At 39.0% G+C, this 22,447-nt stretch overlaps 1 protein-coding gene and 1 long non-coding RNA gene across 3 annotated transcripts in view; one reads left to right on the plus strand and one right to left on the minus strand.

Moving 5' to 3' along the window:
* Larp4b (La ribonucleoprotein 4B) overlaps positions 1 to 19,890 on the minus strand; it is a 93,542-nt gene extending 73,652 nt beyond the window's left edge. For both annotated transcript variants that reach the window (XM_076832127.1, XM_076832126.1), the window contains exon 1: positions 19,630 to 19,890. The gene's annotated coding sequence lies outside the window, so the exon portion shown is untranslated. The remainder of the gene's footprint in view (positions 1 to 19,629) is intronic.
* Positions 19,891 to 20,235: 345 nt separating this feature from the next.
* Positions 20,236 to 21,617, plus strand: LOC143379277 (uncharacterized). The gene is made up of 2 exons (XR_013088451.1): positions 20,236 to 20,378; positions 20,556 to 21,617. It is a non-coding gene; the product is annotated as an uncharacterized LOC143379277 (long non-coding RNA).
* The last annotated feature ends 830 nt before the right edge of the window (positions 21,618 to 22,447 follow it).

Raw genomic sequence — 22,447 nt, forward strand, 5'->3', positions numbered from 1 at the left:
TCAACCTGCTTTTTGCTGCAGAAATTTTTTGCAAAAATTGATGGGCTCATCTTAAAATTCCTTTCAAAATGTAAGGGACTCTGAATAGCTAAAATCATTTTTTTAAAAAACCTTTTAGTAATGGGGATTGAATCCAGGGGCACTCTACCACGGAGCCATCTCTAGTTCTTTCTTTTCATTATTTTGAGACAGAGTCTCAGTAAGTTGTCCAGACTCATGAAATTGAAATCCTTGTGCCTCAGCTTCCTAAGTAGCTGGGATTATAGCCAAATATACAACAGTCTTATTATGCTTATTATGGTGTTGTCTAAGCAGTCCATGTCTCTGCATCCACAAATGAGGGAAGGGTCAAATTTGTTAATATCTCCTCTAACTCTAAATATCAATGACAAAAAGCAAAAGTTAAGGATGGAACATGAGCAAAGGAGATACAAGATGCTACTATACAAACATGTATTTGTTCTAAGAACTCCAAAATAACCATTGGGATCATTCCAAAAGGGAGAAAAAAAAAAAAAAAGTAAATGAACATTCAACTAGATAAGTGAAAGCTTTACCTAAATAAGAAAATTAGGCTAAGAACTTTAAAGATGTACTAAAAGACTAAATTTGTTACTTTCAATGTCTAAATATATTATGTAGAAAGAGGTTAACTATCAGACTTTAATCTCTATAACTAAATAAATTCACTACAAAAAAAAGTAGACAAGTCATTAAAAGCACAATTATACATTTTAGGATTAGAAGAAAGGATATTTCTTAATAACAGAATGTTTTATGAGTTCAATATGCCCATCTCTAAACAGAGATATAATAATTGGAATTAATTCCTCATTCGTCTTGTATTGTTGGTAAGATTATATTGCTTATCTCATAGCTGCCAGCACCACTCTATAATATCTAAAATGCAAATTCTTGTTTCAAAACCAAATAATTTGGGATTACCTCAGGGCAGATTATTGTTTCTTCTGCATACCTTGTACAGATTATATACTTAAATGAATTTATAGGCTTGAAAGTTGGAAACATTTACAGAGCAAAATTTCCTACTTTCCAGAAAACTGTTAACTCTCAGTATCTATCATAGTTCTTTCCATCGAGTGTTCTTAGAGTAAATGTGACAAAGATACTGACAGATGAAAGAAATCCAACCTGAAATGAATGCAACCTCAGTAAAGCAGTTGTTTAATTATACATTTAAATTGGTACCCAACACCGGCATATTCCTAAACAGATGCTGCCAATAAATTTCAAGATCAATTTTTTTTTTAAATTTCCTTTTATATGTGTATATCTGTGCTTCTACTGAAAAGGCCAGTAGTGGGAAAATGTGATTTATTTTTTATAGCTGGAGTTGGTTCTGCTCCTAGGGAAGGAATAAAATCAAACACAAGACTTAAAATTTTATTTGTTGGCAAGATTTTATTGAAAGAGTTATCTATGACATATACAAAAATTAATTTTAAAAATCTTCCACTAATAGATTTTAATTTAGAACTTCATAATAATTCCACACACACAAAAAAAGAAAAAAGTCCCCTCCACCTTTAAGACTTTTTTCTCCTGTATCCCAGCAGGTTTGGGAAACTGAGGCAGGAAGATTGCAAATCTGAGGCCAGTCTTAGCAATCTAGTGAGGCCCTGAACAACTCAGTGAGACCCTGTCTTAAAAGGGGGAGAGGGATGCGCGCCTGAGGATGTAGCTCAGTTCTAAAACACTTCTGAGTTCAATCCCCAGTACCTCCCCACCTCCCAGGCCCCTCAAAAAAGACCTGGTTCTCTGACACATTTTAGAGAGGACAATGTTTTTAAAGAATCACATTAGTTAAGATTCTTATTAAAAGACAACACAAAACATAAGGCTTAGGTCATCTCATTAACCCTCTGGATAAAAGTATTTTACCCATTAAACCTCTTACAAATACCAAATCACCATTCCAATAAATAAAACACTTTTTTGCAGGGGCACTCTATGTGGTAATTCAGCCACATCCCTAATCCTTCTTATTTTTTGAGACAGGGTCTAGCTAAACTGCCCAGGAAGGCCTTGAATTGGCAGTCCTCCTTCCTCAAACTCCCCAGTCACTGGGTTAAAGGTATGCACCACCACCACCACACCCACTGATAAATAAAACTGATGTGAACCAAGGGCAACAATATGAATTAGGGGTGGGAATCCTCTTCTCTCACTCAGCACGTGGCTATAATAGAATTTCAATGGCCCTTGAACAACATTATTTTACACCACCCCCAAGCTGCAATATGAAGAGAATCAGCCCTGCCAAGCTGCAGCCTTTCTGTCTTTCTGCTCCTCCTTGCTGTGCCTTTATCTTGTTTTTCCACAAGTTCTTCACACACTTTCACAAGAAGGAAAAGCAGACAACTACATCAGGATTATTGTCCCAAAATGCAGGCTTAACAATACACATAGTTCCTTGATCAGAAAGGAAACACACTGCCAGGAAGTGCTAAACCCCAAATCTATAGCCTCTGCAGGTATAATGCAACACACTTACTTCAGTTAACCTAAAATGGAAGGAGTAATGTATAAGTAAAAACTTTAAAGAAATGTTAAATTCCATAGCTAAAAAGACATTTATCCTTTGAGTTCAGTGTTTGGAATATATTTTGACTTTCATTTTTCTGTTTTATCAGCATTTTTCTTCATTAAGAACTACCTTCTACGTTAAGCGTGTCAATCCCAGAAGTAGATTAAGTTTGCTGTTCCTAACCTAACAGAATGCCAAGCTGGAAACTCAAATCTTAACCTGCCTTATTTAGTGTCCCCTCATTTTTTGGACACCTTTATTATTTTATTTATTTTTTATGTGGTGCTGAGGATTGAACCCAATGCCTCACATGTGGTAGGCAAGCACTCTATCACTAAGCCACAACCCCAGCCCCAAGTGTCCCCTCATTTTCAACCCTGTTCTCAAGCCTTTGTTAGACCAGTCTGTTCATTTGCACAAATACTTTTCCAACCAAAATTCTGTGCCTCTTAACTAACTTTGCCACACAGTGACAGTTGATTTGATGACAAGCAAAATGTAGTCCAGAGAAAGAAAAGAACAACTTACTGTTGACATCTCATATGTAGAACAGAGCTGCCTGATTCAATATATTTTCTATTTTATTTTTACCTTAGAGAACTGCATATATAGGGCTGGGGATATAGCTCAGTTAGAAGAGTGTTTGCCTCACATGCACAAGGCCCTGGGTTTAATCCCCAGCACATTAAAAAAAAAAAAAAAAAGAGAGAGAGAGAGAACTGCATATATATAGTTCTCCTTCTTTTACTGTATAACTTTGTTAACTACATTTTGACTGATCATTTTGCAATTATTGATATTCTCCATAAAAATCTTCATCTTCTCACTTGAAAACAAAAGTGCCAATGGATAAGGCAGTAATATAAGAATACAACTATTTCAAGGAAAAGTCAGAATCAGTGACATAACATGGAAGAGACCCAGAGGACCACTTTGGAAATAGACTCTAAAGAGTCTACTGTTTCACTCCATTAAATATAAAAAGTATTGACCTCAACCTATGAATACATTATGTATTTCTTTAAGGACTGCAGATCATATTCTGTTGTGATTTCCAATTTATAATCACATAGCAATAGCCTTTCAACTGAAAATGTAGAAAACAAGCTAGGAATGGTGGCACACTCCTGTAATCCTAAATCTGAGGGAGGAAAGTAAGTTCAAGGCAGGAGGATCTCAAGCTGAGGCCAGCCTCAGCAACTTAGGGAGATCCTGTCTCAAAATAAAAAGGGGCTGGAAGTGTAGCTCAGTGGTACCCCTGAACAACAGAGAAAGAATTTTTTAAATGTACATAACATAAAGAGGAAAATGGGGGTAGTAAAGAGCAAATTTATAATTCAACATTTTAAAGAATGACAATGTCAGAGCTGGAAAACAGCTCTAAGCTGCTTTAACCCTGTGCTACTCAAACTGGGGCATGCTTATTCCTAGGAATGGAATCAGAGAACAGAACCAGAAACTAAGGTTTCTGACTATTCTATTGTGTGCAGGGGATACATTCCAATTTCTACAATAAAAACTGGAATTTTGGAACAACATATAAAATACTTTAGCAAAAAATTTTTATACTTGAGTCTGACAGGTTATTTCTACTTCTTCATTCTATAAAATCGATTTTCCATCTTTTTTTTTTACTGGTGATTATTAAAGACTGTGGTTGATATATTTGTATGCACATTAAATAACCGTCTATTTCACTGCCCAGAACCTCCTCTTTCTCTCTTCCACCGATCCCCATCTCTCTAAAAGTCTTCCATTTTTCATAACCCCCCCTACTTTTTTCCTACCTTCCACATACAAGAAAATACATAAGACCCTTGACTTTCTGAGTTGGGTTTATTTCATTTAGCATGATATTCTCCAATTCCATCTATTTATCTTCAAATGACAAAATTCTGCTCTTCTTTATGCCTATGTAAAACTCTGTTGTATGTATATATATCACATTTTCTTTCTCCATTTATCCATCAACAGGCACCTATGCTGGTTTCATAACTTAGCCACCGTGAATTGTGCTGCTCTAAATATGGATATGCATGTAGTATGCTGACTTTAGTTCTTCTGGATAAATACCAAGGAGTGATATGGCTAGGTCACATGATGATTCTACTCCTAGTCTTTTTAGGAACCTGCATACTGATTTCCATAGTGACTGTACTAGTTTACAATCCAACCAACAGTGTATAAGTGCTCCTGAAAGACAAATTTTTTTAAGTACTACATTATGCAGTTTTGCAGCATGTTAAATTAAAAGAAAACTCTGCTTTGGGGAAAAGGTACTTCTGATATGTATTAATCAAATAACTATTAAATCAAAACAAAGTGAGAACATCTTGAATGTATAATGAAGGGCAATAAAATGCAGCAGGCCATGAAGAAATTAAAGGGTCTAAAAAGCTTTAAAGCAGTAAATAGTTGCTGACAATGGCAGTGAAGCACATGCTTGTAATCCCAGCACCTAGAGACTGAGGCAGAAGGACTACAAGTTGAAAGCCAGCCTCAGAACTTAGTGAGACCCTGTCTCAAAATATAAAATAAAAAGGGCTAAGGTAAAGAAACCCTGGGTTAATACCCAGTACCAAACAAACAAACAAACAAACAAACAAACAAACAAAAAAAAAAAAAAAAAAACAGCAACCTTTCTAGTCCTTACTATATAGCCCCTAAACCACAGCTTTTACTATATTCCCTCAAGTCTTGTTAGTTGAATATGCAAATCACCTTCCTTAAAAATGAAAAGCTTTTTAGCTGAACCAAGCAGTGGCAGGTACCTATAGTCCAAACAATTGGGAAGCTGAGGCGTGAGGATCATTTGAATCCAGGAGTTAAACTCAGGAAAATTCATCTCAAAAACGGGGAAGGTGGGGAGGACAGGGGAAGTAAATAAATAAAAGCATTGTAAGAGGTGATTTTTTTAAAAAAGTTTTATTTCCAATATACATGAATGTGCAGCCTTCTCTTCTTGAATTTAACATTCTTAGTAGATATATTAGTACTTTAGTGAAAAAAAGGGAAATATTTCATATCAATCAACCCAAAATAGTTCTTGAAAATTGCACCTCACAAGTCAAGACTCCCTAAATATAGCCTGGATATGACCATTTTAAAAACTTCATAAAAATGGATGTACATTAAAGATTATTTGGAGAAAAACTAATTGGAGCAGCAATGGCTCTAACATCAGCCCCTCCAACTATGGTCAAGATCTCATTTCCTATTTTCTTTTTAATTATGTCCATCTTTTCTATTATCTTTAATCTTTCCCTTTCTGGGTCCTCCCTGTCATTATTTAAACATGTCCAAACCTATTCTGTCTCAAAGACAGAAGAAAGGGATAGAGCATGAGGAAGAGAAGGACTGGGAAGGAGGAGGACAAAAACAGGTGCCAGGTCACCAACACTGATTGGATGCCCTCCTGGCCTGGACTGCAGGAAGCAAGCTCTCCCATAGGCACCTCCTTCAGACTGGTTTTGTCTTCAACCTCTCAAGATCACCAGCCATCAACAGTTTCCTGCTTGCTACTTAAAGGGACCAACCTCCCAGCAGCACAGGATTGACCACCTGCTGTGAGGCCTGCTCCACTGCTTCCTTAAACCACTTTCTCAACATCCCTGGAATGCTAGTCCTCTGTGTTAAGTAGAGAAAAGCTTTCTTGTCCAGTGCAACTGGAAGAACTATAAAAAGTATATTAAAATGGTAATTATAAAAACGAGTACATGCAATTAACCATTATAAAAACTAGTACATGCAATTAGCCATTTTAACTTATGTATGTTCCTTCACATGGACCTATTTCCTAGATTCGGTCACTATATTAGATGTTCTTATTTCTAACATAAATCACATGTACAATGCATCACTTAATAAAATGAATAGCCTACTGCTTCTAGAATGATTCTCCTACAATTTTTCATCATCTTATCCATATACCTAATTCAACAAGTTTTCTTAGTGATTTTTAAGACTGCAAAGTTTTCAAATGAGTAACTGTTGCCGTTTTTTAAAATGTTTAATATTTTTTATTTGTTCTAATTAATTATACATAAAAGTACAATTAATTGCAATGCAAAAAATTATGAATGTAATGCACTCCTCTATTGTGATGTATGTAAGAAATAATAAAAATAAATAAATAACTGTTAACAAAAAAAGCACAATTCATTTTATACATCATGTATAAATGGAGTATAACTTCTCATCTGTCTGGTTGTACATGGTTGTAGAGTTACACAGGTCATGAAATCATATATGCATAGGGTAATAATGTCCAATTCATTCTACTATCATTCCTACCCTCATATTCCCACCCCTTCCTTCACTCCCCTATCTAGACCTAAATGCCTCTATTCTCCCCCTACATTGTGAATTAGCATTCGCATATCAGAGAAAATATCCAGCCTTTGGTTCTCTGGAATTAGCTTATTTCGCTTAACATATAATATTCTCCAGTTCCATCCATTTACCAGCAAATGCTATTTCATTCTTCTTTAAGGCTGAGCAATATTCCATTGAGTCTCTATATACCACATTACGTCACATTGTTTTCTTTTTAAGTTAACTGTCATGTCAAACATTTATCATTTCTTTGTCATAAGAACATTCACAACCCTTTCTTCTAGTCATTTTGTTTTACAGAATACAATATTAGTTTGTAATAATTATGGCAACTGCACTAGTGAATACAACCAATAGGAACAACTTGGGAGCAAACTGAACTGGCTTTGGTAAGTACAGAACTTAACTGGTTAGGAAAAGAAGACATGAACTAAAGAGAAGCCTACTAGCCACAGCTCTCAGTATTCCACAGGTATCCCAGATTTCACAGTAATAAAGGGTTCCTTATGGTGAAGGAGGTTCTACTACTTTGTCTCCTTGGAGTTATGCCCTCATACTCTCACTTTCCCATGGCTTCTGTTCATAACCAAATGCTGAATTTCAATTCAACTATCTATTAGAAGTAAATGTCCAGAAAACATTTTATAATCCTCTAGTCTCCTATAAATCAATTGTTTTAAAGAAAGTCACTAGTACTTCACTTGTCATTTAAAACAAATCAAAACTACCTACCAATCATTATCTCAAGGAAACATATACCACCTACCTAGTTGCCCAGGCCAGGAAACTATGAAAACATTTTTAACTTCTTCTCAAATTAGCTTCATCTCCCCGTTCCTACTGCCACTAAACTGTTAAGAAAATCGCCATCTCTGAACTCAATTTACTATCCCAACTTCTTAAACAGACTTCTGTCTTTCTGTCTCTCAGGACCCCACTGTTTCACAAAATGACCTTCTTAGAAGCACGTGAATCATCTCATGATCTCAGATGAAACTCTCCAGTAGATGGAACCCGAGACAAATTGGAAATAAACAAGGCTACTAAGATGTTCCCATTCTCCCCACAAAGTCTGGGTTAGGTATTCTATGTGCTCTTATACCCCTTAATACCCTGGAAGACAGCACCATCAAATTATCAGCATCCCATCAACTCAAAATGTTCTATCACTGTGAGAGCAGGATAAAACTTGTTCACCACAGTACTCCTAATACAGTACCAAATAGAGTAGAATCTCAATTAGTACATGTTTAATAATTTCTCCTTTTGTGGCACTAAACATACGGGATAAAAATGCCTACCAATTACAATAACACTGAGAATAAGTAGTTTTCAACTAAAAGCGTCCCCCACTGACACACTGCAAAGGATGGGTTAATGTGAGGAAAGGCAATATATGTGTTAGGGTAAAATTACTTCGAGTAAATTTTAGTTTTTATTGTAGATAATGTAGATTTAGTGTTTGTATAAATGTGTGTTCATATGAGTGCACCTGAGATCTAAACATACAGAAAAGTTGACTATTACTAGAGAGTCACAGCCAGATCTGGGGAAGTTCTGAAATACCTAATTTCTCAGAAAGTTAGAGCTACTGACTCTAAACACAGAATCAAACTATGATCTTCAAATATTAGACATTATAATTGCAGACATTTTCAACTTTTCTAACATAAACTGTATAATTTTAAAATGATCAATTCTCCCTAACATTGTTATTTACAATAGTGATACAACTTTTTTTTTTTTAAAAGTGAAGTTCCAAAATTATGAATTCAAAAACATATCTTACTTCGGTTTAATATTCCAAAATATACGTATCCTAGACAGCACCATCTCTATTTTATTTTATTTTTCAGCCAATGAAGAAAGTATGCTCTGAATTATGGAAGTAAAATGAATGACGGGCAAAGACTGAGCCTGAAAGACAAGAATCATGCCATTGTGCAGCCTCAGTTGGTCACTCAAATGCCCTGAGCAAGCCTCTGCTCTCCACAGCAAAGAAAATGGCTTCACATGCAGGGCCATGGGAAGTTAGTGCCCGGTCTTCAAGTGACTGTCAGATGTTGGTGGGCTCAATCCTGGGACACAGAGAAGCTCGGGTATGTGGACTTTCCCTGAGTACCCTTGATGTGGTGGAGGGAAGTATCTCCACTTTATGGAAATTCCCAACCTGTCCCAGATGTCCAGCATCCCTTGGTTTCCAGAAACTGAGTGTCAGTACACCTTCCATTTGTTGTAACAACTAGAAATGTCCCCAGACATTTAAAGTGCTCCCTGGGATGCTGGGCCCTCTGTAGTTGAGAACTGCTGTGGTCTGTGTTGCATTCTCTGATTGACAGTCCTCCTGGGTGGCAGGAGGACACGCAGTTGAAGGCAGACACTGGCGCAGATGGTCCATGGTGCTCCCGTGGCAAGGAGCATCCAGAGTTGGTGGTTGCTCTGCAGATCTGTCTTCACCCAGCAGCACTGTCCAGCTATATGCCACAGTCAGTCCATCCTCAGCCTGGGACCATTTTCTGGCTTTCAGGATGCTTAGTGTTCCCCTTTAGTGTTCTTTCAGCTCCTGGGTACCACAGAAACCTGGGGCTCCTAATGTAGGACTAGAAGCATAGAAATCACCATCTCTATTTTTATAAACCAAATTACAACTCATCATAAGATTACACATCCATTTCATTGGACAATATGCCTAACATAATAAAAGTCACAAATAAACTATGAAAATCAGCCATTTAAAATTCCAATCAGTCTGCTGGGAATATAGTTCAATGGTATTGCTTGTCTAGCATGCGAAAGGCATTGGGTTCAATCCCTAAAAAAAATGATTTTTTCAAAAGCTTGGTAAAATTCCATTCAGCACCAATAATTCTGAATAACTATTCAGCAAGGTAAATGAACCTGTCTCACTAATGTGGTGTGGGATGCCTCCAACTTCAATGACAATATTAACTTTCTGGTTAGAGTCTACATTTCTCTTGCTTAACTAGGATGTGTGATTTAAGCTCTCAAATATGCACTATCATGTCACCTAGATCCAAGGTGCAACACAGATATCAACCCTTTCTAAGAGTTGAGTATTATTTGCAATGGGCTTGGAGGCAAGAAGCTAGAAAAATGCCATTTTTTGCTATACCCATATTGCATGATATAAAGCAAACTCTCCAGACTTCAGATTTCCAAAAAGTAAAACAGGTGTTCTGAACAATGAAAGAAATAGCTTTCAGTTCTCTGAATTATGAGCCAAATAAGAGTGTTTCGAGTGGGAGCAGCTGCAATTTGCATTAATTTCTCACTCTGAAGGAAAGCTGTCTGGTGTTGAACTTGAGATCCTGGCACACACAGAAGTTGCTTGAGGATGGTAAATCAAAAGCCAGGAGAACTCATTGCAAGTTACTTTCTAAAGAGTTCCTCTTTAGAAAAAAAGTTATGGATAAGAAGGCAAAAAACTCACACTAGACCCCTGAGCCTAAGCATAAACCCACATTAGCAACTGTGGATAGTAAAATGAACCAACTGTCTGAATACTTTAGGAAGAAAATAATTTAATTGATATGAATTTCTTTTAGGCTGTTTTTCTCAAAGATGAACTCTAAGTTGCAGTGTATCACACAAACTACAGACTGTTAATCAGAACACTCATTAACACTTTCCTATCTGGATTAAGGTTAATGGATTATATAAAATGACAAAAATCCTTAATTTTCCACAATAAAAGTAGGCAGGCACTGCAAAATGACATTTCAGTCAATATTCAACAGCATAGGGCTAGGGATGTGGCTCAAGCGGTAGCGCGCTCACCTGGCATGCGTGCCGCCCAGGTTCGATCCTCAGCACCACATACAAAGATCTTGTGTCCGCCAAAAACTAAAAAATAAATATTGAAATTCTCTCTCTCTCTCTCTCTCTTTAAAAAAAAAAAAATATTCAACAGCATATACAAGGGTGGTCACATAAATTATAACAGAGCTGAAAAATTCCTATTGCCTAGTGAGGCTGTAGCTATTGAAACATCATGGCATAATATTCTAATGTAACGCATAATCCTGTTTGTGGTTATGTTGGTAAAAACCTACTGCAATGCAAGGTGTATAGAAATATAGCACACATAAATCTGTACAGTAGATAATATTTGACAGTGAGAAAAATGACCATTACTGGTTTATGTGTGTACCATAATATACTTTTTAATTGGTAGAGTGTACTACTTATATATTTTAAAATTTTATTATAAAACAGTACTGTTACACTAACAGCAATGTCATATACTTCATGTTCTAAGTTTCCCAACTGCATCAAGAAGTCACATGAAGGGCTAGGGTTGTAGCTCAGTGGTAGAGCCCGTCCCTCACATGTGTGGTTCAATCTTTAGCACCACATAAAAACAAATGAAGATTAAATTCTAAAAAAAAAAAAGAAAGAAAGAAAGAAAAAAGTCACATAAAGGACTGAAGTACTGTATGCAAAGGCCCAAGTTCAATCCCCAATATCGAAAAAAAAGGAGCAGCAGCAGCATCTAGGTGTATGTGTACTGACTGATGTACACCATTTAGGTTTTTACTTATTCCATGATATTCACATAATAATATAGCCCAAAGGCACATTTCTCAAAACCTATTCCCATCCTAAGCAATGCATGACTGTACATTATTTCAATCTTTTTAAAAGCACAAATAGCTGTTTGAAGAGTCTACTTTAAAAAATTATATTTTTAAAAATTATTGTTTAAAATTCTGTGACAAAGTTAATGTTTTCACTAATTTAAGGTATGTATTGATGAGGGCATGTTCCATGGTTGAGGGCATGCCTTGAAAGTATTCTCACAGTAAGATATGTAACTGAGAATGCAATGAGATACTGAATTTTGAAAACCAGTTACAGATCCCTGCCACCAACCAGCCAGCCGTATTTCTAAGTTTACCAGTGTGGGCTTCAATTTCTGAGTCTGTAGAGCTTTAAAACTCTGAGAATGCACATACAATATCACACTGTTTTCCTGGCAGTTATTTTCAGAAACTAGTTATCAAACCTCAGTTGACAAAATAATGTAAATATAAACTTGAAATCTCTGAAGTACTATACTACTTCAAAGTGCTACTTTATTCACATCTAACATTATATGAATAGTCAAAAGAATGAAAGGTTTCCCCTTTCAGTCTTATAACTCCAGACTGTCAGCAATGACATTGACAAAACAATTCATACACTTGGATTAAAGTTTACTAAATGCTTTCATTATTATCAAACATTTGGTAAATATATTCCTTATAATAAACTTATCTAACCACACTTCCACACACCAAATCAGAAGTTAAATGAGCCAGCATTTATTTGTCGCCCTCCCCGCTTCCTGCAAAAAATTAGTTAGCATACAATTTGTGGGCATATAATGACTCTAACTTGAGCTGTAACCTCACATGATTTTTATGAAAAACTTATACCCAGTTATAGTTTAAAAACTACCACATCAACAAATAAACACTTTCAATATTCTGAATTTGGGGGCTGGGGAGTTGCAAGGTCCGGGTTCTATCTACAGCACCACCAAAAAAAAAAACAAAAAAAAAAACCCAAGAAAATAGAGTCTCCTTAGAAACTTACATTTCTAATCACACAGCAGTTCACTCTTAACTGAAATGACTTTTAAATTCCATGTGCCTAAATGCTCCTGCAGCTTATTGATTTTGGCAATTCTATTTTCTACTTCTGGTCCCTGCATGCTTAGGTTTAATTCATCTGCACTATGGGATAATGATTACAGAAGAAAAAAATCAAGTTCATCAAGGTATACTAAAAAATGGGAAGAGCCACAAATAAAACTTGAGGACACAAGCATATGTAGTAACCACTGGTGCCACAACTTCATGCATTTTCACCCCTGGGTCCTCCTGATGGTCTTCTCCCTCCCTAGATGGCTAAAGTTGTGAAGAGACAAATACTGCTGATTCATCAGTTGCTCATTTACACAGTGGCCTGTATGCCAAGTGAACTGCTAAAGGGCAACCTGAACCAGCAACTAGATTGATAACAAGCAGCACTAGATATTAACCATAGAAGAATACAGAACTTGGTACTGGGATTGTGGCTCAGCAGTAGAGCGCTCGCCTAGCACCGTGGGACCCAGGTTCGATCCTTAGCACCACATAAAAGTAAAGGCATTGTGTTATGTCCATCTACACCTAAAAAATAAATATTAAAAAAAAAATACAGAACTTAAATCAGGCCAGATGGTTTTATCCAAGGCTTTCAAACCAAGCATCCACATAAACCATACTCAAGAAATACACAACAACTAATATACTATCAATTCTGTTTGAATGTTTTTACCTCCTAAAAACACAAAATGCCTTTACCTTTGGAAGTTCTAGAGTTTTAAGAGGTCATTTTTTTTTCCACAGGGACTTCAAGATTTTCATGTAATCACAGTCAAATGGTTAAGGCAATGGACTATTTTCCCATGCAGGTTTGAATTCGGCTTTTGATTTTTCCTTTAAAAGGTAATCTACTGGCACCTTACAAGGTTGAGAATCTGGTTTTGCTTCTCAGGAAGAAGTGCCACCATTCCCCAAAGTGACTAAACTTTCCTTTTTTAAGGACCCACTTAAAAAAATAAACAAACTCAAATGTGTTGAAGGCTTCCTATAGACTAGAGAGAAGTACTATTGTTTGCATGAATACACACACACAAATACACACAGGCACAATGAAAGCAAGCTTTCAACTGAACTGGTAAGGCAGAAAATAAATAGATACAAATCTCATCAACACAATCAAAAAAAGAATGTTAAGAAAAGTATGGTGTCTTAGCATTTAAAAGAATTTTATATTTTTTGAAAAGAAAAACGCTTAACCTGTTTACACAGAACAATCAGTGAGGCAACCTGTAAATTCATATCAAATCAGTCACTGTTTTTAATCCCTACATTTTGAGCATTGACAATAAAAACAAAGCTTTTTGAAATATGAAAACAAAATGTTCCCATTTTTCAGTTGTTCCTAAAAAGGAAATCCGATAATTAGTTTGCCTTAATAAAATCTGAAATAACAAATATAACTTAAACAACTGACAAGCAGATTTAAGACATATTTTTAAGTCATTTTTAAAGTCTTTTTTTAAACATGCATGGCTTTGTGAAATACAAATTAAATGTGTTCTAAGTAAACTATTCTTCATTTAGACAGGGATGGGCCTTTTCAACTATGACAACAGGAAGTATAAACTGGAAGAGGGCCTTCCACCTTGCCGCCAAGAATACTTCCATAAACCAGAACAATCATTTTAAAACAGCAACTCTGACCAAATAATTCCCCATTTAAAACCCTCCAACTGCTTCTACTGTTCTCAAGATAAAGAGCAAAAGTCTCAACCTACATGGGACCTAAGATCCACACCTACTTTTCTGAGCCACCTTCTCCCTTAAGCCACATCTACACTGATAACTCTCTGCTCCTTCCCACCTCAGTCACTGCACATGTCATTCTCTTTGCTGAGAAGACTATTCTATCATCCCACCCCACTTCTTTCAATCTCAGTACTTCCTTGGGGAAGTCTCTCTGATCCCTCCAGGCCTAAATCTATGACTTTTCTTAGTACACTGTACTTTTATATTTGATTATGTGACATTCTACCTGCCTCAGGGGACAGTAAGCTCCAAAAGGGGTGGGGGTTACTCCTTTTGTTCACTATTAAAACCCTGGGATTTACTGATAAATTATTCAGAGGATTGGGAGTATACATAGTTCAGTAGTAGAATGCTTGCCTAACATGCATGAGGTCCTTGGTCCCCAGTACCCCCACACCCCCCCACACACACAAGTAAATAATAAATAATTTAGTGCATAGTATGTGTCAGATACAATTTTAAGTTCCGGGCTCATATCACTGAAAGAAATGAACAAAATCTCCCATAACTCATGGAATTTACAGTCAAGTTCAAGAGCACAAACTACCCCTAAGTAATTTATATGGCGTGTTATAATTCAATAAGTACTGTGAAGAAAAATAAAGCAGGGAAGAAAAACAAGGAGAGTCTGGTGCAAGATATGCCATAATAAATGTGACAGTTATTGGGATCTACCTGAGGAAGCTTAGAACCGAGAGCCATCACCATCCAAATGCTAGTCTACATGATTAAATAGAACACTGCATTAAAAATGTTTTCAATATTATAACTGCTTTGTTTTGGCTAATTTGTTTTAATTTCAAAGCAAAACAAAAAAGGCAAGATTGGAAGACTGAGAATGTAAAATCTGGAGGTCTTACAGTTAAATTACTGTACCAAAACCACTTATACAGTAGATGCAGCTATGAAAAGTCAGTTAAAATTTTTTCAATATAATTTTTATGCACTAGGAGAAAGTTTCTTTAATCCAGGGACACTTTATTAGTAAGCTAAATCCCCAGCCCTTTTTATTTGTTTGTTTATTTTTATTTTGAAACAGGGTCTCACTAAGTTGCTTAGGGATTCCCTAAATTGAGGCTGGCCTTGAACTTGCAATCCTCCTGCCCTGCTTCCTAAATCACTGGGATTACAGATCTACGCCAAGCCTTGGCTCTAATGTATCTTTTTTAGTGAAAATTTTCACATTTGTTTACATACTTAAGCAAATACATGATCTGGAAACAATTTCTCTAAAACTAAGGTGGGAGTTGTCATTAGGCATGCTTTTATCCCTCTAGTTGAACTAATTTTACTAAACATCTATAGTATACCAGGCTCTGAGTTGGGTAATGAGGTATATACAAAGGATCTTGCTCATAAGGAGCTTATATTAATTAATAATTGCTGAATAAGACAAAGTATACTTAAGGTGCTATGAAAATAGAGAAGCCCTGAGTCTAATCTCAGGAATTGAGGCAAAAACTCCTGAAATGCCTTCTTAAAGATAAGTTAAGGAAATAAGTAAAAATTTTTAAAAATTTAAAAGAGGGACATTCAATTTCAGGCAAAGGCACCTATGTTTGCAACACCAGAGTTGAGGGGGAGGGAGAGAAGAAAGGGCAGAAAAGAGAGAAGCAGTGATCCAGCCTGTAAGGTGGGGCAGTAAATGAAAGAAGACAGAGGTAGTAGCACAGTCACACACATGGGAGGCATGCTATGCTTAGGAGCACCTGGGACAGTCCTGATGAGGTTCTATAAAGGGCCAAGCAATAAATATATAACTTTATAGTAATCTGACTATAGTATAACAAATCAGTATATGCAAATAATAAATTATTTTGATCAGGCAAATAAATACCAGCCTAACTTATTGATTTCACAAACATTTTCAGTGAAGACTAGGTGTTATATCATGAGTATTAAATGCCCCCTAAAAAAATTATCATGCTTTCAAATTTAGGTTAAGTATGAAATATTGTCAATGTTATTGTGCACTCTATGGCACACATCACACTAGCTGAGGCTGACAACAAAGAAAGAACAAGACTATGAAAGATGAAAAATCAGCAACATCACTCAACTGCAAATCCTTCATGATTAAAATAAGAGTCATGACAGATTCACAGAAAAAAACAGTATAAGGAGAGTTTATAAGGTATTGAGGGGCAAAAGGTACAGGGGAAGGAGGACAAGGAAGAGAAAGGAAGGAAACAGCTGAGCTAATATTTTCCCCTGTTCCTAAAGGAGATATTTACACGTGGGAAAAACACCATTAGAACATCAGGGGGAAAAATTCCAAGACAGAATTTATTCTCCTTCTCTTCACAAGGGAACCCAATGGCTTTCTACCTTACAATTCATGTCCTGATTTAAAAATAAATAAATAAAAATTCATTTTTCATTCAATATAACTTCAGAAGTACAGCAACTTCAAAGATATCAACAAGCCTAAGAGCAAAAAGTTTAAACTGAACTAATGTAAAGTAAAATTAAGATATGATGAGTTTAACCATCTTAGAAGGTAGTCTTTCATGTACTGTGTACTCTAAAATTACTCTTATAGAAAAAGGAGAACTCTTTCATATGAAAAAAGTCTCAAAACAAAGTAAAAGCAAACCCCTGGAGCAGTGTCCATTTTTAATACTGTATTTTCCACCAATACAATTCTAGTGTTGACATTTTCTTCTACCCAATATAAAAAGGTTGTTCTGATCGTTTTATAGGAGAAATTACAGAAGTATACCTTAGGATTTTCTTACATTTATCAATCTGAAAGAATATCCTTAAAACTGAGAGAAATCTGCAAGAGTATAGCAAGGATTATAAAACATTTCAAAATTTACTCTAACTTAAGAACATATGGAATTTGTTCCAACACAGCATTTTTTCAACCTCAAGAGACCATCAAAAAGATAACACCTTACTAAAACTGGAAGACCTAGATTATAATATTAGTTCATAGTTTCGTAGAAAAGTTATGAATGCCAGCATGACACTTTTAAAACAGTGAAAGAAAGAAGCTTGTCAGTCATTTCTTGGTCACTACAAAAATTTGTAAATATTGTTGCAATCTATCTATACTAAGAGTGCAGCTATTCTGGTAACTTAGGGCAATTTATTGTAATTACCATTAACAATTCGATGTCTCAATTTGTATTTAGTATTTGAGAATTATGTTTTAGGATAAGGTGAAGATGGTTTCATAAAAACAGGTGACCAAGTAAAATGTTTCAAGTTTAAATATACATTTGTCAAAATTTGTTTATATTTATGGTAATCACATTAAATTCAATTAATTCTCTAAATCTCATTTTTTTCAAGGGCAATTCTCAGGAACATTAAGTAAAATAAACTTTCTCCCTGAATTTGCTGCCACTTAATTTCAGCTACTCATCTAGAGAACGTGGCAAAATGAATGCTAAGAAAATTCTATACTTATATTATCATCTATTTTCTCTCTGGTTCCTACTCAAACGTAGTGTAACTCTTTTGTCCAAATTTACATTCTGCCTTCAGAACCTGTCTTCTCTGCCCAGATACCCCTGATCAAGGAAAACAAACAAATAAACAAATTCTGCTAGTAAAGTTAACTGTTACACAGTAAACATTAAAACAGCAGTTCAATAATAAAATAGCAAAAACAGCCAACATCTACATGTTTGTGATACAATAGTCCTGTAAGGGTATTATCATCCCTCTTTTACAGATATGGAAATCAAAGCACCAAGAAAATAATTTCTAATAAACAAGAAGCCATGTCATATTTTTATTCCTGTAAACAGTCACATTAATATTTTAGAATACAGAATAAAATTTATTTCCCTTTCTTCAAAGGAAGTATATGAATTAAATTTATGGTTGACTAAATAACGTGTTAATTTGATGCCTTTCAGAAAGTATTTCACTTTAACAACTCAAGCAAACCTCCTTAAGTCATTTCTTGTATAGCTTGATTACAAAACTGCCTTTCAGTACATTAAACACAGAGGGAAAAGCCACAACCATTTCAACTTCTGTAAATTACCCTGACTGTAAATTAGGGGAGCCAGGCAGGTTGGGGAAGTATGGAAATCACATACTGTCTCACCACCCCCAAAAAGTGAACATCACTCCTCTCTCCCTTTGTGGCCTTTGCAAACTACAACTCAGCACAAATTCAGTATTTAACACAGCCGAAAATAATAGCTAAATATCCTGCCCCCACAAAAAAAATTCAAAAGAGAAAATGACTTTAATATTTACTCACACATTCACTTCAAGTTGCTATTATCTCTATCAAACCCCTCGCACTTTATGTTCATACTCACAAACTAACTCTACTACACAGTCAAGAGAACTCCGTTTATTCAGTTACAGAAAACCTCAAACTTTGAGTTTATGATTAAGTCCAGATATTTTGCTGCCAGTGAAAAGGTCTCAAATGAAAGTCAGGCAGACATAATTTTCGCAGGTTCCATCTCAGCTAAAATTCAAGACCGTTTTACATGAAAATGAGGGAGAAGGCCAGATTACATTCACTAAAAGTTACAATACGCAATGGCCTGAAGTCGAAATTGCTCTCGACGTTACAACCGTACACCCCGGAGAAGTAGGTGGCTAAGAAGTTCCTGACCAGCTCCTGTGCAGACTGTAGATCCCAGTCCTGTGACCAACGCTGGGAATCTACCCGTTTGACTTTCATTTTTTAACTCCTTCAGGATGTACCCCTGCTCGGATCTATCAAGTGGCAAAGGTAGCATTCCAAACACTCGAGCGACAAGATCCCAACTTCCTGGTTCTAATGGAATGCGATTCCCTAATGACCCATCCCTGACGGAGCAGCAGCGAGGCCGCCTGAGCCGAGCTCCGGCGGGACGGAGGGGGCGAAGCCCCGCGCCGCACTGCGGGACCCGGCGCCGGCCCGGCCCAGCCCAGCCCGGCCCGGCCCGAGGGCGCTCGCGGCCTACGCCCCCAGCCCATTCTCTGCACGGGCGAACCCGCTGGGCCTAAGGCACAAGGCCTCGGGGGCGACCCTGGACCCGCCCCGCCGTGCCACAACCCTGCCGGCCAGGCCGTGCCGGACCCGTTCGGCCCTGACCCGCAAGTCCTCCCCGCCCCACCTGACCCCAGCACCGGCCCCGCTGGTCCCCCCGGCCCCGGTCCTGCCCGGCCCTCCAAACCCAGGCCCCAGCCGCAGTCATCCCCGACCGAAGCCTGTCCCCGGCCCTGCCCAGGTCCTCCCCGAGTTGGCCCGGCCCTGCCCTGCCCGCCGCGGGCCTCGTCCCTCCGGGAAGATGGCGGCCCGGTGACAGACGGGCGCGGGCGCGGGTCCGAGCACCGGCCCAGGAGGAAGGCCACCCAGCCGGTGGTCAAGGAAGGCCAGCTCACCTGTCAGCGCCGCCCGCCCCGCCCGACCGGCCGCCCGCGGGCTCCTCGCCGCAGCCCCGGTGCCCGGCGACCGCGCAACACGCGGGGACGGCCGAGGAGGGAGACGGCAGGAAGAGGCGGCGCGGCCGGGCCGGGCCGAAGGCAGAAAAGAAGTGCGGGCGCGGGCTGGCTGCGGCGGGGATGGATTCTTCCCCTTTCGGGCCCGAAAATGTCTCAACCTCGAGACTCCGGATCCCCAACGCTCCTTCCCGTTCGCATGAGAACACACAGCTCCCACTTCCGGGGACCTACGGAAGTCCCGCCCCCGCGCGCCCCCGCGCCCTGCACCGGCGCACTCACCCTCCGGGCCAGCCGACTGGCGAACGGCGCCCGGGAGAGTCTCACGTCATGGCGGCGCGACGCGGTGATTGGATACGGGCGACACCCGGGCCGTCCTTCCGCCTCCTTTGGCCTCTCCGCGCGCACCCCTCTCGCGGCATCTGTGATTGGCGCGTGCGCGCACGTCCTCCGCCCGCCCCGCGGCGCGCACAACTCCCTTCTCTATCGCGCCCCGCCCCGCTCCCGGGGCACTCACGGCGCACGCACGCTGCCCGCCCCGCCCCACGCCGCCGCAAGCCTCTCGCCACGCCCCGCGGCCCCGCCTGAAGGCGGTAGGCTGCGAGGTTGTTTCCGACCAGGTCTTGGGAGCGACCTGACCCAGGGACTACGGTTACTGCGTGTACCTCTCATAGGCATCAGAGAACACTCAGGTCGAGAACGCTCTCGAATGTCTTACCCTCCCTTGATCCATTCCCTTGCATCTGTTCCCTTGCCTCTGTTCCCTTCCCCGATATCTCGAACCCTTCCCTTGCCCCTGTGCCACCCACCGACAGAGGGACGCCTGCGCCCCCCCACCACTGGGACCGTTTCCCGTGTCGCTTCTCCAGGGCCTGGACTCCTTTCATGCCTGCGTCCTGCGACCCCTTCCCAACCCTGCCCATCGGGACCGCGACCCCTAACCTAGATCCTCGCGCCTTTGGCGACGGCGACCTTGGCCCAGAGTCCCCTCTCCCCGCCCCCAGCGAGGCCCTGGGTCTGGAAGACTGGCTTTTGCAAGTGCGGAATGTGGAGGAGGGGTTGGAACTGAGAAACTGAAGGTGTTTTCAGTAGCTCCTGAGCGGGGTCCACAAAAACTCCGTGCGATTTCAACGAGAATGGAAAGACTCTAGACACGAGTAGCAAATGTCTTCCAAAACAAGAATGTCTTACCCTCCCTTGATCAATTTTAGTGTGTGTGTGTGGCGGGGGGGGGAGCGGGGCACAAAGCATTCCCTTTAAGCTTATTGCCTGGTTTTCTGTATCTTTGCTCTTGATGATATATATCATATGTGAATTATTCCAAATTTTGTGGCCCGTCTCCCCCGTCCCCATTAAAAAGGCGTTAGGCTAATGGAATGTGACTTAGTACTAGAGTGCTTGCCTAGCCATGGGTTTTACCACAGTGGAGGGAGACTATTCTGGGTCTGAGCCTTGGGTTCTGCCCCTAGCATGGTAGAGGACTGGGGCTGTTGTGGGTCTGGGTCTGTGTATGTGTATTCGTGGTCTTTGTGTACCTGGGCTGCTTGTTCGTTCCTATCCATGATGTTCAAATTCTGACAGTTCTACATTTTGGAAGAAAGCCTCCTGTACTCCTCCCCCTTATATTGGATAGATGTGTAATGCCATCCTTATCAGTGTCTTCTCCTTTGTAATACCTGATACATCCGGGGAAAAAAAATCGCAAATTAAATATTCATAGCTGTATTTTTACAGATAATAATCACCTAAGATTGAGTTTTCCTCTAATATTGAAAGCATATATGATAATTCAGGAGAAAAAAAAATGAATTAAAACATTTCTCCCTCTCCCTAGTAGGTTTGCTTTCTGTTACTGTCCATCATTCATAGTGCCAACAAGCATTTCCTTAAAAATTTTTGTCACCATCTTTTCATTAAAGGCCTTCACTGGATCCTTGTTTTTTGTTTGTTTTTTTTTTCCCCCTACAAGGAAAACCAACTCTCTTTCATGGAAAGAAGTCCCTTCACAAACTAGTCCTAGCCTGTCTTCCTTCAGCCCATCACTTACCTTTCGTACCCTGTGGGGTTAGACACCATAACTTTTCGATCACCTTCATGTACCAAACATGTTTTAAGACATTGGGTGAGTTGCTAGGGCTACTCTGGAATGTAGCACAAGCTTTGCACTGTAGACTGAAAGGCAAATCAACAGATTTGTGGTAAGTCCTATGAAAACAAAACACAGGGCTGGTGATGTGGCTCAGTAGTAGAGTGCTTGCCTCACATGCTCCAGAGCCCTGGGTTCAAACCCTAGCACTGCATTGAGAGGAAAGAATTTGTTTCTAAATGTGTGATGCTTTCACGAGCCCCTAGGTTCTAAAGAATGTAATTTCCCTTGCCATAAGTATTCCCTACTTTAGTCAAATCTTGCTTATTCTTCAAATAATAACTCAAAAGTCAACCATTAAATCTATTCTCTGTCGATGGTTGATTTTCCTTCTGTGTCCTCTTTGTGCTTCACTCATAGCTCTATTAAAGCTTTATTATATTACACTCTAATCTTCAATTGACATGTGACTGTCACTCCAATAAAATGATCAGTTTCCCCGGGGCCAGATGCATCTCAGTAATCTCTGTAACATTATAGGTGGCACATAGTAACTGTTGAATGAATGAATGTTGATTTAACCAATGAGAAAAGCAAGACATTATTCCCTTTTAAAGGCCAGTGTTTCAGTTGCTGAGACATTTTTTCATTCTCCCTGTATTTTCTGTGAAAAAT

This window comes from Callospermophilus lateralis, chromosome 13 (assembly GCF_048772815.1).
Source record: "Callospermophilus lateralis isolate mCalLat2 chromosome 13, mCalLat2.hap1, whole genome shotgun sequence".
NCBI lineage: Eukaryota > Metazoa > Chordata > Mammalia > Rodentia > Sciuridae > Callospermophilus > Callospermophilus lateralis.